The 7021-nt window shown below is 43.4% G+C and overlaps 1 pseudogene; it reads right to left on the bottom strand.

The window, feature by feature from the left end:
* Window positions 1–416: 416 nt before the first annotated feature.
* Window positions 417–4074, bottom strand: LOC119878285 (annotated as a pseudogene).
* Between the last annotated feature and the right edge of the window lie 2947 nt (window positions 4075–7021).

Genomic DNA, 7021 nt, shown 5'->3' with positions numbered 1-7021 from the left:
CTTTTCTGGCAAAAAGAATCCAACAGAATTTTTGAGATGTTATTTGACGTTATTACTATGAGAACACTTTGGAAAGTCAGACATATATTGCAATATCGTTGCATTGTTGTTCTCTTTCCTAGCAAGTTATCACCAGGCTTGTTCTATAGCTCTACAATTGTACAAAGCTAATGAAATAACTTTAAATTTATTCATCAAAATCTGAGACACTATAGTTCATTTTAAAGAAAAGAATCATCTTATGGTTTATGGCCTGAATTTAAAATACTTCTAGTGTATTTAAAGTAAAATTCCCTCCAAAATGAAATAATAAAATTTCAGAGATGCATGAATTTCATAGAGCAACCTATACTCATTGTATCAGGAAACTTTGAGACCTCAGCCTGAAGGCACACACAGCACCTCATTTGCTGAAAACTACCCAGGGCAAGGGTACTTACGGAGAGAAATAGAAACTGAAGATGGGCTGGGTGAGCTGGCCCTGCTGCATCATGTTCTGCAGGACTGTTGGGCCATTATCTACTGCCAGGTTGGAGTAGGCCATTCCCAGGATACCATCAAAATATGAATAGTAAAATGGGTAGTTGGGTTCATTCTCACTCATGCCAAATAGCTGGTTATGGATGACAATGTTCTGAACCTGGGACAATCAGAAAGAAAAGATTGACAATTCAGGGGGGCAAATCCTTCCCAGACGTAGGTGCCCAGAGAATGGAATTAAGACCCTTTATTGGGAGAGGACCCTTTTTTGGGAGAGGAGGTTGGCTTCTTTCACAATTAGCACAATCATGGGGTAGGGTATGTAAAATGAAAGAACAAGAGCATCATTCAATGATGTGTGTCTTGGAAAGAAGAGTGCAAGTATTGAGGAAGTGTTGTGCAGTTAGTTTCCACTTCCATGGACAGTGAAAGGACAGTGGCGGGTTTTATATTGAACAATCCACCTGCACAAATGACATAGAAACTGTTGGGTGATTGATGTAAAGAAAAGAAAATAATACTGAAAGGAAAGTCTTCAAATACCTAGAGTGAAATCATGTGGAAAAGAAGCAGATGTGCTTCATGTGGCTGCAGAGGGCACATTAAGAACACGGAACACAGTCACAGGAAGCACAATGTAAAGAGTCTGCTGCGATCAGGACTGCTTGGGGGAGAGGTGGCAATTTTTGTTTTGGGAGAAAGGTTTTAATTAGATGGCCTTTGGCATCCTTTCCCACAATTAGCTTCTGGGAATTTGTACCTATTTAGTAATCATGAGACTCTCTGATAGATGAAGGCTCTAGAAAAGGGGAATCAAGAGCAGACCCACAGAAGTATGAGAACAGCACTTACAGTCACAGTGTCATATCCCAGGAGCACAGTCAGGCTCCCAATAACCATAGGCCAGTGTATAGGTTTGCTCGCTGCTTTGGGTAGGTGGAGGATCTGCTGGGGTTGAACCTGTTGTGATTGGCTGTGTAAGATTAGAATGGAATAGTTATGTCAATACACTTTCCAAAAAACTTGGAGGACATCTATCTTTGGATGGCCTAAGACCATCAGACCAAGCCTGAGATTGGGCCTCAGCCTCAGATCCTTTATGCTGGAGACAATCTGTGGCCCCGAAAAGACTGTCCCCGTGGGAAACAGATGCTGCCCTAATTCCTTCCATTTCCTAAGGGATTGCTCAACACAAAAGGTGCCAGGAATTGGGGCCAATAGGGAGAAAGCTGAGGAAAGGGAACAATGTAGAAAGGAATGGAAGCTTTGGTCTATTTCTGCTGTCTCTCTCCAGAACTGTAGTACTTGTGAAATCTAGACCAAGGCAAGATTTCCAGATGGTCTGAATTTAAGGAGGATGATATCAAGGGTATGCACTGGGAACTTGGGACTTTGATGCTGAGTTTGTGATCAATTCTGACTTTGCCCCACCCTCTTCTCCTATCTGTGGGTGGGTGGTGATGGTGGTATACTCCAGCAGGCCTGGCTTCTTGGCAGTAGGTGGAGGGCACCCACAGGTTGGAGGAGCCTGTATCAAAGAGGATCAGGAAATTTTTGTGGTGGTGTCCCAATGCTGATCTCTCCAAAGTAGTAGGACTGCAAAGACAAAAGATTGTCACTCTCATTCAGCTGCCAAGTCTTGTCTTGAATAGGGAGAGGTTGACTCACTAGAAGCAACATTTGTCCAAATCACTTCCTTGGGGGAGTTAATAACTTCTCCTTCCACAAGGTCTCCTTCCTATCTGGAGCTATATTCAATATTTCCGATTTTTGTCCCTAATTACAAGCCTGTGACTAGCTGAGTCTGGCAAGACGATATCACTTCCAAAGCTTTTTGTACATTGTATCACGTAATACCTCCATGGATTTATCATTCTGTGCCAGAACATGCAAAGTTGGAGAAGCAATCACTTTTTTCTCACTCCCAGTGTCCATCCATCCTCCCCATTTCTCTCTCTCTCTCTCTCTCTCTCTCTCACACACACACACACACCACCACCACACACACAGACACACCCCTCTTTCTCTTCCAGTGTTTAGATATTTCCCCACCATTTCTTCTCCTTCTGTCACGCAGTAGCTAAGGCCCCGGGAAACCTAGAATGAGACGTAGCATGGAAGCAAAAAGGTAACTTCACTGAGACACAGTTTCAGTTCTAAGTGCATTCGGGCCAGCCACGTCACTTACCTGCCTCTTCCTACACATCTATAAGAAAGGGGAAGTCCAAGTAGGAAACTCCCTAGGGTGGGCTTCTAGATCTGACACGCATGTAACACCTCACTAAAGACAGCCTACAGGACACCAGTATGATGAGATGCCCTGAGCAGACACTGCAGCCTAAAGAATGTTCAAATACTTGCTCTGAGTACCAGTGTATGTTTCCAAAAGAGAAGATATATAGCAGCTGGGGCCACTGGAGATTTTGCCTGGCAGCTTTGCACGTGCTCTCCTTCTTTCCCCTGCAGCTCATCACTTGGACTTCCTTCCTGGCCCTCTCAACTGACTTGAATATGTCACTGTGAATCTCTTAACCATATAAAGAGAGCTTAGAGAGTGAGCCAGTAATGAGAGGAAAGAAGGAAGGAAAGGAAATACTATAGTGTCAAGTGGTACCAACTCAAAATTATCCAGATACTTTCCATAGGAAGGTGAGACATAGGTTTAGTAAAAAGACCAAAATCAGACTAATGGGAGGTCTAAATAGTATCAAGAGTGCTTATTAGCCAAAGGTTATGGACATTACCTCCCCCTCCACTTACATCCAGGTAGTTGGTGAAGGGCTCATAAGCAACAGCATCATTATTGAAAAGATACTTGGCAGCTGGGTCAACCTTTGGGTGGTTCCTCAGGAATGTCTCTAGGACACCCCGCTCTTCCATCACCTGGCGGATGGACTTGCCTTTCTTCAGGATAATTCTGTGGAGAATAGGCAAACAAAGGAGTGAGCTTCACCTTTCCCATTATAGCAATCCCTTCAATGACCTGATCTGGAGTTTCCAAACCTCCCTAGTCCTCTTAGAAGAGCCTCTTATAAGAAATCCTCCTGGATTTTAGTGAGTTCTGACCACTGCAGTCACTCCAGCATTTCCAGCAGCATGCCTAGCCTGAAAATCCACTACAAGGTATATATGGGGTTTCCTGCTTGCACATTGTTTCCAAGGAATAAATTTCTGTTTATCCAAAGTCCCCTCCTATAAACTTGAGACATGAGCCCTGTATCCCTCTTTCTTAGCCAACAAAACACCAACGTACCTTTAAAAACATACACACACACACCTACATACTCATCATCATCATCATCATCATCATCCATTTTAAGTCTTTGGTCCCTGTGGTTTTGGGGTTCATGTACCAAGACACAATCTGCCCGCTTTTCCATGAGATCTGCAGGGGAAGGCCTTTGCTCTACCCCAGCTTCTGATGCTGCCTTGGGGCTGAATATCACTGTAAAGCTGAATCCCTATACACACCTTTCCACACCCTCTGAGAGGTGTAGGCAAACCAAAACCAAGACCAGGATCTTCATGGTGCTGATTTCTGTGGCCCACAGACACACAGGACACAGTGGCACACCCAAGAGTTGGAAACAGACAGAGGGAGATTGAGTCTCTCTTTTATACCCTGATCTCCCTGCACTTTCCCCCTGTTGGCATGTGGGCTTCTTAGCCTTGTACCAGCTTGTGCTCCTACACATCCATGGGTTCTGTTTGTTTTTCCTTCTGGCAAACACCTTGGCCTTTAATGTCCACTCTGCAGTCAATTTAAAAAGTGATTAGTGGCTTTGCTGATGGAATCCAAACGATATGATAACAAATGTGAAATGCACTGGGGACGAAGGATCCTGGTGCCCACATCTACTGGGAAATGGGTGCTGGCAACTTCTGCCAGAACAATCTGTTCTTTGGCTCCAAAGTCCATGTGCTTTCTGGAGATTTTACAGTAGACTCTCCACTTCTGATTCCCCTTTTCCTTCCTGTTCCTCTCATCAGACTCATCTATAGTCTTCTGCTGTGATTCTCATAGCCCATGGCACTCTGATCTGTATTTCTGTTTCTTAGTTCTCAATTAGCCAACGTTGATGGAAAGTCTACTCCATCTTAGTGCTTAGTGCTCACTTCTGCACTAAGTTCTGGAAGTACAAAGAAATTTCGGAAATGGTCCTGCAAAGTCGGCATCCTGCCTAATGACTGATACATAATCTAATTACAAGATGATGTGATGGCTCTACCATCCAAACATGTGTTGAATGATTGAGAGTGATAAGGACAGTATTCATGAAGCAAGCACAGACAAGAGGTGATAGCTCCTGGGGGGATGGAAAAGCTTCAGGGAAGAGGTTACATTTGAGTTAGGATCTTGCAGGATGATAGATGAGAGAGTGAGGAAAGTGGAAAAGCCACTGGAGGCAGAGGCAAAGCCTGAGCAATGGCACCCAGGAGTGCAGTTTGTGTCACGAAGTCAGAAAACACTGTGACCAGTGTGGCCAGAGAGCAATTCCCAACATGGCCTCTGCAAGCCAAGACCCACCCACAGGACCGGCACTGGGTTTTCTCAGTCCTCCTCATGACAATTAGCTCTGGAAATTATTTTCTTTTTTTATTTGGAAATTATTTTCTACTCAGGATTCCCTTGCAATGGAAAGCACTGTAAAAATAAAAGGAAAACTCTTGATTCTATAAAACTATATGAAAGCAGCATATATTCAGCATCCACAGAGTATTAACCTGTCTTCCATCAAACTATTTATTATGCCTCATACTGGTGGAGCACACCCTGGAGCACCTGGATAAAACTTCTGGAGCACATCACTAGGTGTTCACAGGGGCGTGACTGGATGGTGAGGTGGACCTCGTACGTCAGGCCAAGCAACATGGACTTTATTCCTTAAGCATAAGGAGCCATTGATTTTTTTTTAATCCCAGAAATGACACACTCAATGCCTTCTAGCTACCCTATGTACTAGTTTCTAGATTGGAGCCTTTTAGAAGATGTGGTAAAAGAGGCCAGTTTACAAAATGATTCCCTAAGTAAAGTTGTCATGGGCATGAGAGAAGTAACTGGAACTTTGTCATGAATCTACCTTGAAGCCTTTGAGCTATGCACAAATCCAGAGGGTTTCTAATTTCATATATATGATTTAATGCTTCTTTATAGAAACAAATTATTAGAGAGAAACTGGAAGATCTACAGAGGATATGCTTATACAACCCCCTCTTATCGCCCTTGGACCAGGCAAATATTTCATTTAACCATTGTAACCAGCTTAGAAGCTGATCTAACTTCCCAGAGATCACATAATCAAAGACGGAGCTGGGACTTCAAGCCTGGTTTGCCTGAACTGAACCTGTATCTAAGCCTGGGGGTGTTTCACGCTCTCTCTGCCTCAATTGCTCCAAATTATCAGCTTTAATGATAACTTCTTTATCCATTCATCTTTCTATGGACACCAAGGCTCCTTCCAGGTTTGGCTATTGTGGACATTTCTGTTATAAACATTGGGGTGCAGGTGTCCTGCCGTTTCACTGCATCTGTATCTTTGGGGTAAATCCCCAGCAGTGCAATTGCTGGGTCGTAGGGCAGTTCTATTTTTTTTTTTTAATTTTTATTTACTTATGATAGGCACACAGTGAGAGAAAGAGAGGCAGAGACACAGGCAGAGGGAGAAGCAGACTCCATGCACCAGGAGCCCGACGTGGGATTCGATCCTGGGTCTCCAGGATCGCGCCCTGGGCCAAAGGCAGGCGCTAAACCGCTACGCCACCCAGGGATCCCGGCAGTTCTATTTTTAACTCTTTGAGGAACCTTCACACAGTTTTCCAGAGTGGCTGCACCAGTTCACATTCCCACCAACAGTGCAAGAGGGTTCTCCTTTCTTTACATGCTCTCCAATATTTGTTTGTTTCCCATCTTGTTAATGTTCACCATTCTCACTGGTGTGAGGTGATATCTCATTGTGGTTTTGAATTTTATTTCCCTGATGGCTAGTGATGCGGAGCATTTTTCGTGTGCTTGTTGGCCATGTCTGTGTCTTCCTCTGTGAAATTCCTGTTCATGTCTTTTGCCCATTTCATGATTGGATTGTTTGTTTCTTGGCAGTTGAGTTTAATAAGTTCTTTATAGATCTTGGATACTAGCCGTTTATCTGAGATGTCATTTGCAATATCTTCTCCCATTCCATAGGTTGTCTTTTAGTTTTGTTGACTGTTTCTTTTGCTGTGCAGAAGCTTCTTATGTTGATGAAGTCCCAATAATTCATTTTTGTTTTTGTTTCTCTTGCCTTCATAGATGTATCTTGCAAGAAGTTGCTGTGGCCAAGTTCAAAAAGGGTGTTGCCCGTGTTATCCTCTAGGATTTGGATGGATTCTTGTCTCACATTTAGATCTTTCATCCATTTTGAGTTTATTGTTGAGATGGTATCAACAAGGTATATTCTAACCTGGAGGTAGTTCAGGTGACCAGGGTGTAGGCAGTGGATGGCATCACTTTAAAAAAAAGTAAAAAGGATTCTCCCCCCTGATGTAGATGAATCAATTGTAGAGG

Source organism: Canis lupus, unplaced genomic scaffold, assembly GCF_011100685.1.
Source record: "Canis lupus familiaris isolate Mischka breed German Shepherd unplaced genomic scaffold, alternate assembly UU_Cfam_GSD_1.0 chrUn_S1376H1557, whole genome shotgun sequence".
Classification (NCBI taxonomy): domain Eukaryota; kingdom Metazoa; phylum Chordata; class Mammalia; order Carnivora; family Canidae; genus Canis; species Canis lupus.
This window is presented reverse-complemented; position numbering and strand designations above follow the sequence as displayed.